Source organism: Chiloscyllium plagiosum, unplaced genomic scaffold, assembly GCF_037043375.1.
Source record: "Chiloscyllium plagiosum isolate Xiang-an unplaced genomic scaffold, Cpla_swu_hap1 HiC_scaffold_3, whole genome shotgun sequence".
Taxonomy (NCBI): Eukaryota; Metazoa; Chordata; class Chondrichthyes; order Orectolobiformes; family Hemiscylliidae; genus Chiloscyllium; species Chiloscyllium plagiosum.
Window position 1 is genome coordinate 927,694 of NW_028270141.1, and position 20,649 is coordinate 948,342.

The following is a 20,649-nucleotide window of genomic DNA, read 5'->3' on the forward strand; positions in this document are numbered from 1 at the left end:
TTCGGTCCAACCTGTCCATGCCGACCAGATATCCCAACCCAATCGAGTCCCACCTGCCAGCACATGGCCCATATCCCTCCAAACCCTTCCTATTCATGTACCCATTCAGATGTCTTTTAAATGTTTCAATTGTGCTTGCCTCCACCACTTCTTCTGGCAGCTCATTACATACCCGTACCACGCTCTGCGTGAAAATTTTGCCCTGTAGGTCTCTTTTATATATTTCCCCTCTCACCCTAAACCTATGCCCTTGAGTTCTGGACTCCACGACCCCAGGGGAAAAGACTTTGTCTATTTATCCTATCCAAGCCCCTCATAATTTTATAAACCTCTATAAGGTCACCCTTCAGCATCGAATGCTCCAGGGAAAACAGCCCCAGCCTATCCCTATAGATTAAATCCTCCAACCCTGGCAACATCCTTGTAAATCTTTTCTGAACCCTTTCAAGTTTCACAACATCTTTCCAATAGGAAGGAGACCAGAATTGCACGCAATATTCCAACAGTGGCCTAACCAATGTCCTGTACAGCCGCAACATGACCTCCAAACTCCTGTACTCAATACTCTGACTAATAAAAGGAGAGCATACCAAATGCCTTCTTCACTATCCTATCTACCTGCGACTCCACTTTCAAGGAGCTATGAACCTGCAGTCCAAGGTCTCTCTTTCTTTATATTTCAAAAATATACTTTATTCATAAAATAATTTGATGGTCTGTACAGTTGGACATGCCATACATATGTAAACATTCCATTTGTTTGCATACCAAAACAGAGTAATCATTCCTATTTATAGGTCAGTACGATTACATTTTTAGCTGAGGCATCAGCAGAGCCCAAATGACTGCGTGGGCCCCCTGTTCTTCTTTAGGCACTCCAAGGTCTCTTTGTACAGCAACACTCCCTAGGACCTTACCATTAAGTGTGTAAGTTCTGCTAAGATTTGCTTTCCCAAAATGCAGCACCTCACATTTATCTAAATTAACCTCCATCTGCCACTTCTCAGCCCATTGGCCCATCTGGTCAAGATCCTGTTGTAATCTGAGGTAACCTTCTTCGTTATCCACTACACCTCCAATTTTGGTGTCATCTGCAAACTTACTAAATATATCTCTTATGCTCACATCCAAATCGTTTATATGAATGATGAAAAGTAGAGGACCCAGCACCGATCCTTGTGGCACTCCACTGGTTACAGGCCTCCAGTCTGAAAAACAACCCTCCACCACCACCCTCTGTTTTCGATCTTTGAGCCAGTTCTGTATCCAAATGGCAAGCTCTCATAGCTTCACATTTTCGGTGGCAGTTGGAGTGGGAGGAGCGAACTGCGAGGGCCATTGGCACAACGGGAAAGTAAGTTTTAAAATATATAAACTTACCTCGGGAGTTTCGGTACATATTTTGGCAGCAGTCGAATCCCGAGACACTACACCCACCCTCCTCCTCTAACCAAATAAAGGACTCTTGTGTGTTACTAAGGTAAGGCGTTTCAATTGATATTTCTTGTGTATCGTGTGATTGATTAATACTTTACTACTAATTGGTTAATTGAATAAGACAACAGAAGTACTAGAAATTACTTAACTCATAAATTTGAATAAAATAGTTAAATAAGTAGTTATGGCTGGACAGGTGATGTGCTGTTGCTGTATGATGTGGGAGCTGCCTGATCCCATTGTGAACGGCAGTGACCACATCTGCAGCAAGTGTTGGTTGCTGGAAGAACTCCAGATCAGAATTGATGATCTGGAATCTGAGCTTCAAACACTGCGGCGCATCCGGGAGGGGGAGAGTTACCTGGACGCTTTGTTTCAGGAGGCAGTCACACCTGGAAGATTAAGTAATTCAAATTCAGTCAGTGATCAGGAACGACAGGGTGTGACGGTAAGTGAGGCAGGCAGGGGGATTCTGAGCTCAGGAGTGGAGGAGCCTCAGCCCTTGACCTTGTCCAACAGGTATGAGATTTCTGCTCCCTGCATGGCTGAGGGAAAGGGCTGTGGACAGGATGAGCCAGCTGACCAAAGCACCATGGTGCAGAAGGCCATTCAACAGGGGGGAGCAAAAAGACAAGTAGTTGTTATTGGGGATTCTATAATTAGGGGGACAGAGAGTATCCTTTGTGAGTTGGATCGGGAGTCCCGCATGGGGTGTTGCCAGCCTGGTGCCAGTGTGCAGGACATCTCTGACTGGCTTGAAAGGATGTTGGAGTGGGAGGGAGAGGATCCAGTTGTTGTGGTCCACGTTGGCACTAACTCCATAGGCAAAGCTAGGCAGGGGGACCATTAGAGGATTATCAAGCACTAGGAAGGAAATTGAAGAACAGGTCCTCGAGGGTCATAATCTCTGGATTACTGCCTGAGGCAGGTGCTAATTGGCATCAGGATAAAAAAAATTAGGGAAATAAACACGTGGCTAAGAGACTGGTGTGGGGAAGAGGGATTCAATTTCATGGGATATTGGCATGAGTTTTGTAACCGTGGTGGAGTGGGGGGCGGGGGGGGGGGGGTTAGGTGGGGAGGGAAAGCAACAGGCAGTATGGAGCCAAGTAGAAGGATAAGCAGGTTAGTATGTGTGCAGAGTTTAAGAGGAATGAAGCAAAAAGGAAGGATAACTTTGGACATATTACTGAAGCTGTTGGAAATTATGAGGATAAGAAAATTAGCATTAAGGCGCTTTACCTGAATGCTTGTAATATTTGTAACAAAGTAGATGAATTAATGGCACAAATCATTGTGAATGATTATGATGTGGTAGGCATCACAGAGACATGGTTGCAGGGGGTTCAGGACTGGGCAGTTAAACATCCAAGGATTTACAACTTATCGAAAAGACAGGGAGGTGGGCAGAGGGGGTGGGGTGGCCTTGTTAGTTAAGAATGAAACTTAATCTATGGCACTGAATAACATAGGGTCAGATGAGGAGAAAGTGAGGTCTGCAGATGCTGAAGATCAGAGATGGAAATGTGTTGCTGGAAAAGCGCAGCAGGTCAGGCAGCATCTAGGGAACAGGAGAATCGACGTTTCGGGCATTAGCCCTTCTTCAGGAATGAGGAAAGTTGGTCCAGCAGGCTAAGATGATGTGGAGTCTGTGTGGGTGAAGTTGAGGAACCTAAAAGGCAAAAAAAACCATAATGGGAGTTATGTACAGACCTCTCAGCAATGGCCAGGACCAGGGGCGCAAGATGTACCAGGAAACAGATAGGGCACGTCAGAAAGGCAAGGTCACGGTGATCACGGGGGACTTCAATATGCAGGTGGACTGAGTGAATAATGTTGCTGGTGGATCCAAAGAAAGGGAATTCATGGAATGCTTACAGGATGGCTTTTTGGAACAGTTTGTGATTGAGCCCACAAGGGAGCAGGCTATTCTGGACTTAGTGCTATGTAATGAGCCAGAATTTATAAAAAAAATCTTAAAGTAAGGGAACATTTAGGAGGCAACGGTCATAATATGGTAGAGTTCATTCTGCAGTTTGAAAGAGAGAAGGCAAAATTGGATGTAATGGTGTTACAGTTAAATAAAGGTAATTACAGGGGACTGAGAGAGGAACTGACGAAAATCAACTGGAAGCAGAGCCTAGTGGGGAAGACAGTAGAGCAACAATGGCAGGAGTTTCTAGTGATTGAGGACACAGTACAGAGGTTCATCCCAAAGAAAAGAAAGATTATCCGGGGGTTGGTTGGGGGGCGAAGGGATGTGGTGTTGATTAGATAACTATGGCTGACAAAGATATTTGAAAAGCTAAAAAGTCTAAAAATTGATAAATCTCCTGGCCCTGATGGGTGACATCCCAGAGTTCTGAGGGAGGTGGCTGAGGAAATAGCGGAGGCGTTGACTGTGATCTTTCAAAAATCACTGGAGTCAGGGCAAGTCCCAGATGATTGGAAAATCACTGTTGTAACCTGTTGTTCAAGAAAGGATCAAGACAAAAGATGGAAAATTATAGGCTGATTAGCCTAACCTCGGTTGGAGGTAAAATTCTAGAATCCATGGTTAAGGATGACATTTCTAAATTCTTGGAAAAGCAGGGTCGGATTAGAAAAGTCAGTGTGGATTGAATAAGGGGAGGTCGTGCCTGACAAACCTGTTGGAATTCTTTGAAGAGGTGACAAGTAGGTTAGACCAGGGAAACCCAGTGGATGTGGTCTGCCTAGACTTCCAAAGGGCCTTTGATAAGGTGCCACACGGGAGGCTGCTGAGCAAGGTGAGGGCCCATGGTGTTCGAGGTGAGCTACTGGTATGGATTGAGGATTGGTTGTCTCACAGAAGGCAGAGAGTTGGGAAAAAGGTTCTTTTTCAGAATGGCAGCCGGTGACAAGCGGTGTCCCTCAGGGTTCAGTGTTGGGGTCGCAGCTGTTCACATTATATATTAATGATCTGGATGAAGGGACTGGGGCCATTCTAGCGAAGTTTGCCGATGATACAAAGTTAGGTGGACAGGGGTAGTTCTGAGGAGGTGGGGAGGCTGCAGAAGGATTTAGACAGTTTAGGAGAGTGATCCAAGAAATGGCTGATGAAGTTCAATGTGAGCAAATATCAGGTCTTGCACTTTGGAAAAAGGAACACAGGCATGGACTACTTTCTAAACGGTGAGAAAATTCATAAAGCCAAAGTACAAAGGGATCTGGGAGAGAGCTAGTCCAGGATTCTCTAAAGGTTAATTTGCAGGTTGAGTCCGTGGTTAAGAAAGCAAATGTCATGTTGTCATTTATCTCAAGAGGGCTGGAATGTAAAAGCAGTGATGTGCGACTGAAACTTTATAAAGCTCTGGTTAGGTTCCATTTAGAATACAGTGTCCAGTTTTGGGCCCCACACCTCAGGCAGGACATACTGGCACTGGAGCATGTCCAGCGGAGATTCACACGGATGATCCCTGGAATGGTAGGCCGAACATATGATGAATGGCTGAGGGTCCTGGGAATGTATTCATTGGAGTTTAGAAGATTATGGGGAGATCTAATAGAAACTTACAAGATAATGCATGGCTTAGAACGGGTGGATGCTGGGAAATTGTTTCCGTTAGGTGGGGAGACTAGGACCTTAGGGCACAGCTTTAGAATTAGAGGGGATCAATTTAGAATGGAAATGAGGAGACATTTCTTCAGCTATAGAGTGGTGGGCCTGTGGAATTCATTGCCACGGAGCGCAGTGGAGGCCGGGACGTTAAATGACTTCAAGGCAGAGATTGATAAATTGTTAATCTCGCAAGGAATTAAGGGATACGGGGAGAGTGCGGGTACGTAGCATTGAAATGCCCATCAGCCATGATTAAATGGCGGAGTGGACTTCATGGGCCGAATGGCCTTACTTCCACTCTAATGCCTTATGGTGTTATGGTCTTATGGCTAGTTCTCCCTGTATTCCATGACATGTAACCTTGCTAACAAGTCTCCCATGGGGAACCTTGTCAAACACCTTATTGAATTCCATATAACTCACATCTGCTGCTCTGCCCTCATCAATCCTCTTTGTTATTTATTCAAAAAATCTCAATCAAGTTTGTGAGACATGATTTCCCAAGCATAAAACCATGTTGACTATCCCTAATCAGTCCTTGCCTTTCCAAATACATGAACATCCTGTCCCTCAGGATTCCCTCCAAAAACATTGCCCACCACCAACATCAGGCTCACTGGTCTATAGCTCACTGTCTTGTCCTTACTATCCTTCTTAAACAGTGGCACCACTTTTGCCAATCTCCAGTCTTCCACACGTCACCTGTGACTATCAATGATACAAATATCTCAGTAAGAGGCCCAACAATCACTTCCCGAGCTTCCCACAGAGTTCTAGGGTACACCTGATCAGGTCCTGGGGATTTATCCACTTTTATGCATTTCAAGACATCCGGCACTTCCTCCTCTACAATATGGACATTTTTCAAGATGTCACCATCTATTTCCCTACATTCTATTGTCTTCCATTTCCTTTTCCAGTTTTCTCATTTCCCCTCCCCCACCTTATCCCAGTATCAAGCCTCCAACTCGGCACCGCCCTCTTGACTTGTCCATCTTCCTTCCACTGATCTGCTTCACCCTCGTCTCTGACCTATCACCTTCTCCCTCGCCTTCATCTCCCTTTCACATTCTCAGCTACCTTCCCCAACCCCAAACGCCCCCACCCCCGTTTATCGCTCAGCCCCATGGCACTAGCCTCATTCCTGATGAAGGGCTTTTGCCCAAAACGTTGATTCTCCTGCTCCTCAGATGCTGCATGACCTGCTGTGCTTTTCCAGCACCACACTCTCAACACCTTTTATTGGGCTCAACAATGGACAGGTCTGGGAACAATTTGACAATCCAGTCACTGTTAGGGCATGATCATATTGTGGGTGTGGGTGAAAGCCAAATAAAACCAACAGAACGGTGAATTCCTGACTCACAGGCCACAATCAGTGAAGACTGGGGACAATATTTCATCCCCACTAACACTCAACACTGGAGCCCCCAGGGGTGGGTACTCAGCCCCCTATTGTACTCATTGTATACCCATGACTGCGTTGCTAAATTACAAGTTCACTGATGACACCACCGTAGTCGGTCGAATCTCAGATGGCGACGAAACAGACTACAGATGGGAGGTGGAAGACCTGGAAAAATGGTGCACTGAGAACAACCTAGCTCTCAATGCTGACAAAACCAAGGAACTCATTATTGACTTTCGGCGGGATGTTACTCATGCCCCCCTACACATTAACAGCACAGAGGTGGAACGATGGAGAGTGTCAAGCTCCTGGGAGTGGTCATCCACAACAAGCTTTCTTGCACTCTTCTTGTGGATGCACTGGTTTTAAAGGCCCAACAATGTCTCTTCTTCCTCAGGCAGCTGAGGAAATTTGGCATAATGGCAAATACCCTCGCAAACATTTTCTGGTGCGTCATCGAGAGCATTCTGTCTGCATGTATCTCTACCTGGTATGGCAACTGTACCATTCAAGATCAGAGACGGTTACAGAGAGTGGTGAACTTGGCCAACCTCCCATCTAAAGAGAAAGTAAGGATTGCAGAGTTGAAAAGTGTGTTGCTGGAAAAGCGCAGCAAGACAGGCAGCATCTGAGGAGCAGGAGAATCAATGTTTCAGGCATAAGCCCTTCTTCAGGAATGAGGGCCAAGTGGTGCCAAGTGATCTGAGATAAAAGGTAGGGGGGACAGGACAGTGTCGAGGTATGCAGAGATGAATTCGGTGGGGCAGGAGCAGGCTGAGACAATGGCTCAGCCGGGGCAGTCAGGTTTGTGGATTTTGGGCAGGAGGTAGAAGCGGGAGGTGCGGGGTTGTGGGACTATGAGGTTGGAGGCGGTGGATGGGAGATCCCCTGAGGTGATGAGGTTATGGATGGTCTGGGAGATGATGGTTTGGTGGTGGGAGGTGGGGTCATGGTCAAGGGGGCAGTAGGAGGAGGACCTCTTCGCCCCCACCGCCTCTCCGGCCTATCACCCTCATCCTCACCTCCTTCTACCTATCGTATTCCCAGCGCCTCTCCCCCAAATTCTCCCCCCCCCACTACCTTTTTTCTCAGCCCGCTTGGCAGACCAGCCTCATTCCTGAAGAAGGGCTTATGCCCGAAACGTCGATTCTCCTGCTCCTCGGCTGCTGCCTGTTCTGCTGTGCTTTTCCAGAAACACATTTTTAAACTCCCATCTAAAGAGTCCATCCAGCAGGCCCACTGTCAAGGAAAGGCTGCCAGCATTCTCAAAGATCTATCCCACCCTGACAATGTTTTTCTACAGCCATTACCATCGGGGAGAAGGTACAGAAGCCTGAACTCATGTACCAGCCGGTTTTGAAACAGTTTCTACCCTTTTGTTAGAATACTGAATTGACTCAAACTCTTAGCATTCGTCTGTACCTGTGCTTTTTGTTTTTGCTGCTGTTTACTTATTATTTACTTATCTGTGCTACTTAACTCTATGATCTGCCTGTATTGCTCGCAAGACAAAGCTTTTCACTGTGCCTCGGTACATGTGACATGAATTCAATTCAATTCGAATGTGTACAGTTTACATTTTCACCTCTATTTTCCTGCTGCCATATTCTGTTAATTTCTACTGGAGCATGACTGATTTTTATAATGTGCAATGGGGGAAATGTGCAATTGTTGCCATGCAACTTGCTTGGGAACATTCAGTCTGTCATGTGGCTGTACAGCTTTGAGAAAATATTAATCAGCCCCTAGTTCAAAATGGTCTTCTTGATTTTTTTTATTTTGTTGAAATATATTGAAAGCAAAACAGATTTTTTTTTACATTTCATTGCTTGTGGAGTGGTAAGGGATGTTCTGAGGTTTTGCAAGTTAGAAATTGAAGTTCTTTATTACTTGTGATGATAACATGCTTTAAAGATAATGACGTTTCCACATTTATCCACTTCATTCTTACAGACTGATCCTCTCTCAAAGGTGTTTCCAATCTTCTATGTGAGTAAGTGCTTCACAAGAGTAAGAGTTAGAACCATTGAGATTTACAGCATAGCATGACACTATTGAACAAAATGACCATTTAACTACAGTAATCCAAAACTAAATCTACAAATATGCCCTTTCATTATTGCTAAATTTGCTTAAAATATTTATTCACTTTCTGCCTAAAGGACACCATGCTTTCTGGTGCAATCATCATTGGGACAAAGTATTCTGTGCTCCACCAAAAATGATCACAACCTCTTTCTAAACTTTCTAAATTACTCTTGTCAATGAATGAGTCATAATCACGGACACCCAAACTAGAGGAAATAATCCTTCCTTAGGCACTCATGAAAAGTCTTTAGAGTTAAAAAGAAGCTAACATTCTTTGCTCCAGCTGTCAAGTTCAACTAATTTATATATAATTGTGAAATACACTCAGATTAAAAACTAACTGGTGAGAAATTTGTGTAATTTCTGAGAAATAATTTATATGCAGAGATAAAGAGGCTGTGAAGTTTGAAACATAGCTCCAGTTTTTCAGTGTTATTAGTGCTGTGTGCCTCTCGAATGATATCCATGGGACACAGCTTTGGTTCATGTCCAAATAATTATAGTGAGTGTGTTAGTGTGTGTGTGTTAGTGTGCGTGTGGCAAATATCCACGTGAGTTGCACAGAATTGGCTGATTGTAACATTGACGAAAGGGCAACAATAACTTGTCACCAACGCTGTTAGTATGTAGTTGAACATTTCAGCTAACTTTGTCTCTTAACCTCACACAGTATACATGTTTAATAGCCTGCTACCAGTTCCCACCAAGTTATTTGAAGGGTTAGTCGATTGATTTCTTCTGGCTGTTGCTGTAATTATAGAATTGTTTTGTGGTTTTTAGAGTTCTTTAAAGTTGCTAATGTAAGCAGGAAGTGGTGTGGCACATGACAAAGGAATATGTCTTGACATCAAGACATTTGCACAAACCACTCGATAACGGGTGCAGTATTTTGCATTTCCTTGGACTATAGCGAAAGTGAGACAAAACAGGACAAGCTGCTGGAAGGGTTGTGAGGAGGTGGAGGAAGCTTTCTCAGGAGGAAGGTCCCTGGGTGTTCAACGACCAATACTCCTATCTAATCATCAAAGAGGAGCAACGTACCAGACACTTTCTCATAAAAGCAGCCACTATGCAGTCTCTGCACAAGGCAGAGACAGTATTGCCAGTGGCTGTGAAGGAAAACCTGGCCATAACTTTGATGCATCTTGTATCTTCCAAACTCAAGCTGGAGAGATTTACAACATGTCCCAGTTTGGTAACCCTTTAAGGGAAGTCACAGTATTCCAAGATGGCTGTAAACATTTAATTTTGCCCTTAAGAAAGAATCAGATAGCGTGAGCATACCTTCATGAGGTTTGTTGACTTCCCCAAAGTGCCGGATACCAATAATTATATGTCAATTGCTTCACGTGCTGCATGCCAACTTCAAGGAAACAGCTACGTATTTGCTCCCTTAAGACAAAAGTGGTCTGCTATCATTTGTGCTGAAGCATGCAGGTCAATATCTTAGTAGCATTGACAATGTCACCTTTTTGCAACAGTCCCTGTGCCAGCTGCAATTGAGCCACTGCAAAAAAAACCGAGTTGCTCTTTGATGACGTGGTGGATGATTGGAGCCTGCAATGCATGGACATAAGGCAACCCACCTTTAATGGCAGCCAAGTTGTCACATAAAATGTGATGCAGCAGACTACTGGGCTGTACAAGCAATGCTTCCAGTGCAATGACCACTCTGCAGTAGTCCTGCAATACCAGGCAGAATGCATGTCAAAATTTGTAGTTCTCTGCCACCTTTTATACAACTTCACCAACGCAGGACACAGACCTTGCCACCAGTTGCATAACAGGAGCAGGAACTGGAGCAGGAGCTGGAACAGGAACAGGAACTGGAGCAGAAACAGGAACAGGAACAGGAACAGGAGCAGGAGCTGGAACAGGAACAGGAACTGGAGCAGAAACAGGAACAGGAACTGGAACTGGAGCAGAAACAGGAACAGGAACTGGAGCAGGAGCAGGAACAGGAACAGGGAAAGAAACAGGGAGCAGGGCAGGAACAGGAACATGAATAGGGACAGTAGGAGCAAGAACAGGAGCTGGAGCTGGTGGAACACCTAGGTTGGAGATAACATACACAATCTGTTTTTAACTGGCCTGTTCATCATCAACGCATCTGACTCTGATTGCAGTGACCACAACTTAATTCACTGACAATTTCACTTTTTACCTTTCCTTCATCATCTGTCATTATCCTGCTTTGGCCACTCTGCAAAACTAAAAGACACCACAATAAACATTCCATTAATATAAATTTCTAAATCAAATCATGCCATGTTACATTCATACATCAATTAAAATGGTTATCCAACTCTCCAGAGTGATCTCTTTTACTTCCTGCCTTTGCCTATCCCATAACACCTGTGCAGTAATGATCCAGTGACTATAATGTAGCAAATAGAATGCTGCAGAGTTATGCTGGGAAAAACTGTAGATGGCCATGCCATCTTGCGCAGCTCTAGATTATAAAGATCCAGCTTTAGACTGGACTATCTCAACATAGATGGCAACAGCCTTGTCTGATCATGGAAAGATCATTAACAATGTGGCAATGCTGGGCTGACAAATGTTGTCATTCCAAGACAAGACATCTTGGTTAAAAGATATGATTCTACGAATGACTATACCGAAATATTGCTTGACTAGTCTGTGGGACAGCTCTCCCAATTTGGACCATGTTCTCAGATACTGAGGAAAACTTTTCAGAGTTGACGGATCATGATATACCTTTGTTGTGTCTGTCTCTGAGGTTGATAACAGGCAAACTGTCTAGTTTTATTGTTATTTTTCCATTGAAAGATCACATTTTCCATTGCAGTTTGATACAGTTCAGTGATCTGCCAGATCACTACAGAGGGCAGTTAAGAGTCAATTACAATGTTGTTGTTCTGGAGTCGCACGAAGGCCAGACCTGTTAAGAATGGTAATTTCCTTCCCTGAAACATGTCCGTGAATTAGCTGGTCTTTCACAACAATTTGTTGTTCCATTGTCATCATTACTGATATTAGCATTTTATTCCAGATTTACTAAATTAATTGAAATTAACTTTTTAACTAGAGGCCAAATTTTTGCCCCAAATTACCATTCCAGCAACATAACTATTACCAATCTCAACAAAGAAGTCAATATTTACACATTTGTTGTCCAATATTAATATTTTTGCATTATATTAGTTCAGTGTGCCTAGGTTATATGCATTGAGTGACTTTGAGCATATGCCAGTACGTTAGCTGCAGTACCACTCCAATTACCTCAGGTAGGGTAGACCAAATGGTAAGCAACTAGTGATGCCTTCTGCAGTACAACTTTGTTGGTCAGCATGTGTAATTTATTCAATTAGATTTATAGTCTCTGATTTTAAATTCTTTTGTCAATTATAACAGAAGTAGTTGCTTGCCTTTATGATTCTCATTTAAAGCTAAAATATAATGGGCTTGCTGTAGCTCATGAATGCACTTTGTGATTGGCCTCTTCTAAATGTGCACAGACTTTGTTTCTCATTGGTTTATCAAAGCTTTAACACTAATTATGTGAATAACCCATTTATTTTACTTCTGGTTTCTGGCAATAACATATTTCCAGCACAGTAGATGAAATATTTTGTTGTGTCACACATTCTAATTGATGGAATGTATCTCTAGGACATTAGTAATTTGCTATTGTTGCACTGGATGTTGTAATTAATTCTGAGCCAGGCAGAACAAGGAACATTATGTGATCGGGAGGAAAATGCCAGCATGCAAGTTGAAGTGTTTTATATAATTGAGAGAAAGTTCAATTCTCAGAGAAGAAAGCCCACCGGTATGCAACAAAAGGAAAACCAAAGGAAATAAAGAAGCAGTAATTAAATAACTTCAGATTAGTTTTTTAATTTAACTATTTTTAGTTATATTTTCATATTTGCAAATAAATTGATCTGCTATCGACATTATGTTAACACATATTGTTTTGTAACTAATAAAATTGTGATCAAAACGAATCATGATATTGGAATCATGGAGTAGTGGCATCATTGAAAAGATTCAACTGTGGGCCTTACTATGTCCTTGTGGAACTTGCAGCCATGTTCCCAAGGGATTGCAACAAGACTTTTTGTTTCAGCAGCAGGAAGAGTGGGAGCGTCAAACGGGGGGGGGGGGGGGGCTAGCGGAAAGGTGAATCACTAATTGAAAAACTTACCTCGTGAATAGGTGGAGCAACACGCTAACAGGAGCAGGCACAGCATTGCTGAGTAAGAGAAGTAATATATTTGGGCAGTTGCCTTACCTGTAACACTCCTTAGGCAGTGTCTCCCAATCATCCTCCTCCTCTAACCAAAATAAAAGGTTCTGCGCACCAGATTGGTAAGGTCACTAGTTTTTATTTATTTTTTATTTTTCTACAGTCTCTTTGGGAATTTAGAACAGTAAGAACGGCATTTAGGGCAGTTGAATGTTCCTCCTGCAGAATGTGGGAGGTAAGGGTCACTACTAGTGTCCCCGCTGACTTCATGTGTGGGAAGTGCACCCAACTCTCGCTCCTCAAAAACCGTGTTAGGGAACTGGAACTGGAGCTGGATGAACTTTGGTTCATTTGAGAGGCAGAGGGGGTAATTGTGAAGAGTTACAGGGAGATAGTCACACCTCAGGTACAGGAAAAAGGCAGATGGGTTATTGTCAGGGGACAGAAAGGGAACCGGCAGGCAGTACTGGGATCCCCTGTGGCTGTTCCCCTCAACAAGTAGTATACCGTTTTGGATACTGTCAGGGGAAACGAATTACCATGGGTAAGCCATGGGGCACAGGTCTGGCACACAGTCCATCCCTGTTGCTCAGAAGGGAAGGGGGAAGAGGAGCAGAGCATTAGTCATTGGGGACTCCATAGTTAGGGGGACAGATAGGAGGTTCTGTGGGAACGAGAGAGACTCATGGTTGGTGTGTTGCCTCCCAGGTGCCAGGGCTAATGATGTCTCGGATCGTGTTTTCGGGATCCTTGACAGGGAGGGGGAGCAGCCCCAAGTCATGGTCCACATAGGCACTAACGACATAGGTAGGAAAAGGAATGGGGATTTAAGGCAGAAATTCAGGAAGCTAGTGTGGAAGCTTAGTGCTAGAACAAACAGAGTTGTCATCTCTGGTTTGTTGTCCGTGGCACGTGCTAACAAGGTGAGGAATAGGGAGAGAGAACAGTAGAACACATGGTTACAGAGATAGTGCGGGAGGGAGAGTTTCAGATACCTGGATATTTGGAGCTCATTCTGGGGTACGTGGGACCTCAATAAACAGGATGATCTACACCTGAACCAGAGGGGTACCAATATTCTGGGGAGGGGGCAGGGTTTGCTAATGCTCTTTGGGTGGGTTTAAACTAATTCAGCAGGGGGATGGGAACAGAAATTGTAGTTCCAGTATACAGGAGGTTGACAGTAGTGATGTCAGAAATAAGGTTTCAGGGTTGCAAGAGTTCACTGGCAAACAGGAAGGTGGCTAGAAGGAGCATTCGGAATAAGGTGGGTGAATGTGCAGCCTGGGTTGGTACCTGGGACTTCAATGTTGTAGCCATTTCAGAGACATGAATTGAGCAGAGACAGGAATGGTTGTTGCAGGTTCCGGAATTTAGATGTTTCAGGAAAAACAGAAGATGGTATTAGAGAGGGAGGTGTGGCATTGTTGTTCAAGAACAGTAATATGGTGGCAGAAAGAACGTTTGAGGATTCATCTACTGAGGTAGTATGGGCTGAGGTTAGAAACAGGAAAGGAGAGGTCACCCTGTTGGGGGTTTTCTCTCAGCCTCTGAATAATTGCAGAGATGTGGAGGAAACAATAGCAAAAATAATTCTGGATAGGAGCGAGGGTAACAGGATAGTTATTATGGGGGACTTTAACTTTCCAAATATGGACTGGAAACACTATAGTTTGGGTAATTTAGATGGGTCAGTTTTTGTCCAATGATGGTTTCCTGACACAGTATGTCGACAAGCCAACAAAGGCGTGGCCATATTAGATTTGGTACTGGGTAATGAACCTGACCAGGTGTTAGGTTTGGAGATAGGTGAGTGCTTTGATGATAGTGACCACAAATCGGTTGATGGAAAGGGATAGGTATATACCGCAGAGCAAGAGTTATTGCTGGGGGAAAGCCAATGTGATGCACTTAGGCAAGATTTACGATGCATAGAATGGGGAAGGAAACTGCAGGGGATGGGCACCGTTGAAATGTGCAGCTTATTCAAGGAACAGCTACTGCGTGTCCTTGGTAGGATTGTACCTGTCAGGGATGGAGGAAGCGGTCGAGCGAGGGAGCCGTGATTTACTAAAGAAGTTGAATCTCTTGTCAAGAGGAAGAAGAAGGCTTATGTTAGGATGAGATGTGATGGTTTAGTTAGGGCGCTTGAGAGTTACAGGTTAGGCAGGAAAGACCTGAAGAAAGAGCTAAGAAGAGCCAGGAGGGGACATGATAAATTGTTGGCAGATAAGATCAAGAAAAACGCCAAAGCTTTCTATAGGTATATCAGGAATAAAAGAATAATGAGAGTAAGATTAGGGCCAATCAAGGACAGTAGTGGGAAGTTGTGTGTGGAGTCAAAGGAGATAGGGGAAGCGTTAAATGCATATTTTTCATCAGTATTCAGGCTGGAAAAGGACAATGTTGTCGAGCAGAATACTGAGATACAGGCTACTAGACTGGATGGGATTGAGGTTCACAAGGAGGAGGTGTTAGCAATTTTGCAAAGTGTGTAAATAGATAGGTCCCCTGGGCTGAATGGGATTTATTCTAGGATTCTCTGGGAAGCCAGGGAGAGGATTGCAGAGCCTTTGGCTTTGATCTTTATGTCATTGTTGTCTACAGGAATAGTGCCAAAAGACTGGGGGATAGCAAATGTCTTCTTGTTCAAGAAGGGGAGTAGAGACAACCTTGGTAATTATAGGCCAGTGAGCCTGATCAGTTCTGGGTTAAGTGTTGGAAAAGGTTAAGAGTTTCGGATTTATAATCATTGAGAGAAGAATGAGTTGATGAGGGGAAGTCAGCACGGTTTTGTGAAGGGTAGGTCGTTCCTCACAAATGTTATTGCGTTCTTCGAGAAGGTGACCAGGCAGGTGGATGAGGGTAAAAAGTGGTTGATGTGGTGCATATGGATTTCAGTAAGGCATTTGATAAGGTTCCCCATGGTAGGCTATTGCACAAAATACGGAGGCATGGAATTGAGGGTAATTTAGCGGTTTGGAACAGAAATTAGCTAGCTGACAGAAGACAGAGGGTGGTGGTTTATGGGAAATGTTCATCCTAGAGTTCAGTTACTAGTGGTGTACTGCTGTTTATCATTTTTATAAATGACCTAGATGGGGGCGTAGAAGGATGGATTAGTCAATTTGCAGATGACACTAAGGTCGGTGGAGTTGGGGATAGTGATGAAGGATTTTGCAGGTGACAGAGGGACATAGATAAGCTGCAGAGCTAGGCTGAGAGGTGGCAAATGGAGTTCAATGCGGAAAAGTGTGAGGAGATTGACTTTGGCAGGAGCAACAGGAATAAAGAGTACTGGGCTAATGGTAAGATTCTTGGTAGTGTGGATGAGCAGAGAGATCTCGGTGTCACTGTACATAGATCCCTGAAAGTTGCCACCCAGCTTGATAGGGTTGTTAAGAAGGCATACGGTGTGTTAGCTCTCATTGGTAGAGGGATTGACTCTTGGAGCCACGAGGTCATGTTACAGCTGTACAAAACTCTGGTGTAGCCGCACTTGGAGTATTGTGTGCAATTCTGGCACTGCATTATAGGAAGGATGTGGAAACTTTGGAAAGGGTTCAGAGGAGATTAACAGGATGTTGCCTGGATGTCATTGGATAAACATTTGGATGAAAATGGAATAGTGTAGTCTCGATAGGCTTCAGATTGGTTCCACAGATCGGCACAACATGGAGGGCCAAAGGGCCTGAAAAGTGCTGTAATGTTCTATGTTCTAAGACTCTTAGAGATAGACCTAATTTGTGACCCAAGTGCTATGCATTCGTACATTCAGAAGCATTATCTTTAACATGTGTTCACTGTGCAGAAACCATTTACTGCCCTATAAATAATTGAAATGTTTTATTATTACATAAAATATGACATATATATTTTGTTAATGAACTTGTGGACTCTAAGAGAAAGCTCTATTTTCCATCTATATTTCGACTTTAACAAATGTAAAAGCACAGTGGCTTGATAGAGAAGCCAGAATATCAGTGGATTTAACAGTTTATAACTTCAAACTATGTGGAAAACCACTTAGATCGTTTTTTAATTTATGCTTTTGTTGCATAACTTTTCACTATTTTCCATTCAGGAAAAAGGGCTTATGCCCGAAACGTCGATTCTCCTGCTCCTTGGATGCTGCCAGACCTGCTGCGCTTTTCCAGCAACACATTTTTCAGCTCTGATCTCCAGCATCTTCAGTCTTCACTTTCTCCTATTTTCCATTGGCATGTTTTCTTCTCATAATTGAAATGAAATGAAACTGCTATGAGAGAATTTTATATTGCACATCCTCAAAGCATGAAATGGCCTCTTGTACGTGAAATCTTTCAACATGACTGAAATGAAATATGACTTTCTGATAAACAGGAGAAGTCAAATTGCAATAAGTCACATTGAATATGGCAAGGCCTTGACATCATATAACATCACAACATTTTTAAGGACTGAACAGTTTAAAGAAGCTATTGATCCATAGTTTTCTCACTTTTTATTGTAAAATTGTCAGAGTTACTCACTAACTTTAACTCATGCAGTTCAGTGTTCAATACTGAAAGCTCCATACTGGTAATCGATGATTTATGATACCTCAATCCCAATTTACCTCATGACTGTCTAGTTGTGGTCTGATTTCTTTTAAAAAAAGAGACTGTTAAAACTGTTTGGAAGAATGTTAATCTGACTGTAACTGTACAAGAAGACAAGAAACTAAAAATATGTTACTTACAAGTCACCTGACTATCAGTAGTAGAGAGACATGCCCAAAGATGTAACAAGATCATCCAGGTGATAAAGCATTTTGAGAATGTAGTGATTGGAATGAGGTCAGCAGGTGGATCTCATAGAATATGAGCTGCCTGATTGAACAAGATTAATAGCCCCAATCAGGGAGCCATGGCTGAGCTGACAGATATAAAGAGGAGTGTCAGACATCCTCTTCACTCTGTGAGCTGGCTCTGAGGGGTCTGACTTAGAATAAAGGACTTTCCACATGCAAATAAAGGGTGATTTTGGTGATCGGATACCAGCCTCTGTGGAATTATTTCAGAGAATATAAATTAGAATGAAGGATAAAAGCCATGTGTGACAGAAGAGTTTTCTCCAGAATGCTGATACCTTATAATGGAACATAGTTTAGTTTTTGCATAAGTCACCTGGTAACATTGCCATCTTAGCTTACCAGCTAGGAATGGTTCAAAAAGGTTAGCTGCCTTGATAAAGATTTCTTCAGAACCACCCGGAAGAAATTGCCTCTCCAGACTGAGAGAGAAAAATAGAGAGACATCTTGCAATAGCTAGAAGTCTTCTGTAAAATATCTGGAATGGTAAAAGTACTGCACTCTCAGAAATGGAAGCCAAGAATTTTCTCTCCCACTTGGAGGCTACCGTCTTGTGCAGTTGATCTCGGTAAGAAAACATCAATTATTCAGCCACAGAAGTCATCACAGCTGCTTATCTGAATTGAAATGCCAACCTCTTTCTCTTAACAACAATGACTTCAAATCACAGGCCCCAACTATATACCACAGAGACAGACTGGGAGTTTCTTCATTTTTCTGTCTTGCCTGTAGTTAATCTAATCTTGATATTTCTAAACGCTTGTTATTTTTTTTTCTTTTTTATCCTAAAGGACCTTTCAGTAACATTAATTCACTAACCTTTAATATCACTCAGGCACAGAATGGGCTAGTGCTGAGACACGCTGCCTGGAAGGGGAGCAAGAGCTAAATTTCCATTGCCTTTTCTATGTAGTATTGTTTTTATTGCCTTGAATAAACTAGCTCTAATTATATTGTTATGCCATTTGGTTCCAAACTTGCCCATCAATGGAAAAAACTTTTTACACTTTCCTATCAAATCCCTTAATCACTAAGGACCATTAATACAACTTGTTTTCATAATTTAAATCTTTACTTCACATTATCATTCTTGACTTCAATTTTTAAATTCACTTGTGGGACATGAGCTTTCCAGCTGGGCAGAATTTATTGCCCATCCCTGCCTTCTCAAATTGCTGCAGTCCATGTGCTGTGGGTTGACCCACAATGCCCTTAGCAAGGGAATTCCAGGAATTTGGCCCAGCAACAGTGAAGGAACAGTGATATATTTCCAAGTCAGGATGGTGAGTGGCTCGGAGGGGAACTTGCAGGTGGTGATGTTCCCATGTATTTGCTGCCCTTGTCGTTCTGGGTGGAAGTGTTCATGGGTTTTGAAGGAGTTGTCTAAGGACCTTTGGTGAATTTCTGAAGTGCATCTTGATTTTGCAGTCAGGTGACTCAATATTGGTTAATAAAAAGTATTGAAAATATGTTATCATCATCGACTCCTATCATATTAAGTGAATGAAATATACAAGCAACTGAAAGGAAAGGGGATGTTTGTTATTCTAAGTGGGATTACACTTCTGGAAATCAGAGATATGTCATTTCCAGAAGATGATTTCAACACAATTAATTATTAGTAATCAGAGATATTATGCATGAGAATTGCCTGGTAATGACATGCTTCCTCACTGGTTTCACTGTGACTAGTTTTACTTAGTGTTATTAAAGGGGAAGTATTTTCTACTGAACTTCCCTATAATTTCAAATGCTAAAAATGAAGATGTACTGTTACAGTACTGACATCCCTCAATTATCAGTTATTTCCGATATACAATTTTGAACTGCAGCTTGAATTAGATTAAGGTTTGTGGAATTCAATTTCCACTCTAGAGAACATCACACTTAAGAACAATATGCTCCAAAGGATTTCCAATCTGAGTGCAAATCTGGACCTTGGCTTCTCCAATGGATTCCACAGAATCTTGTCATAGTTGCAGTTTCTGTCCTGTTGAAATAAGGATCACACTGATGTGGGGATGTGGTCAGCTGCTGAGGAGAAGTGAAACAGTAAGTTCAGAGGGGAAGGCGAAGGAGGTGGTAGGCAATGACACTCAAACACCAAATCTAATTTTTGTGATGTTTTTGAATTCTTTGAAGCGTGACCAAAAATAGCTAATGACCATTCTGGTTTGTTTACAATTACAGTAAGACGATTAGTCTAATGAAAGTTCCAGAACATATCACACTCTTGTCAGGGTAAAGCAGCTAAGCAAATTAGAAATTAAAAGAACTATAAAACTCACAAATAGTGATGATAATATTAATTGATGAACATTTAACATAAAAAAAATTAATATGTGTTTACACAACAGATAAAAAATACCATGCAAAGATATTGGCCCAAAAATTGCCATCAAAGTAAATGTGCAATTAATGTCGCCAGCTATTATTTGTGTACTGAAGGTAGAGCAACGTAAGATCAGAGCTGAGGTGTAATTGAACTTGAAAATTGAGGAGTTGACAGTGAGTCACCACTACACCATTACCTTTATGAAATTATCTTCTCAATGTCTGGCTTAACATTGATATACATCGGGTGGCATGCAGATGCTGTATCCGCACGGGGAACACAAAATACACCTGCTATGTAAAGTTAAGCCAAGACTTTGTTATTTCAAAAATATACTTTACTCCTAAAAAAAATCTTTATATACATACAAGGTCACCAGAGCAGTTCAATTTTGTACAGTTGACATATGGCAAACCCAAAAAATCTCTTACTTATACAAAGCTATATTTATATACGTTTAAGGCATTGGGAGAATCCAATAACCGAACAGACTCCGATTCAGCTTCAGCAGAAAGACCGTAGATGGTGGACTTTCTTGCTGCTCCTTGGCGGCAGCTGGCCCGAGCTTTAATGTTTCCCTCAGCACGTAGTCCTGGACTTTTGAATGTGCCATTCTGCAACACTTGGTTGAGATCAACTCCTTATTCTGGAAGACCAACATGTTTTGGGCAGTCCAAAGAACATCTTTCACTCAGTTGCTAGTCCTCCAAGAGAAATTGCCAATTTTGTTTTCCAATCTATACACTGTTTTCA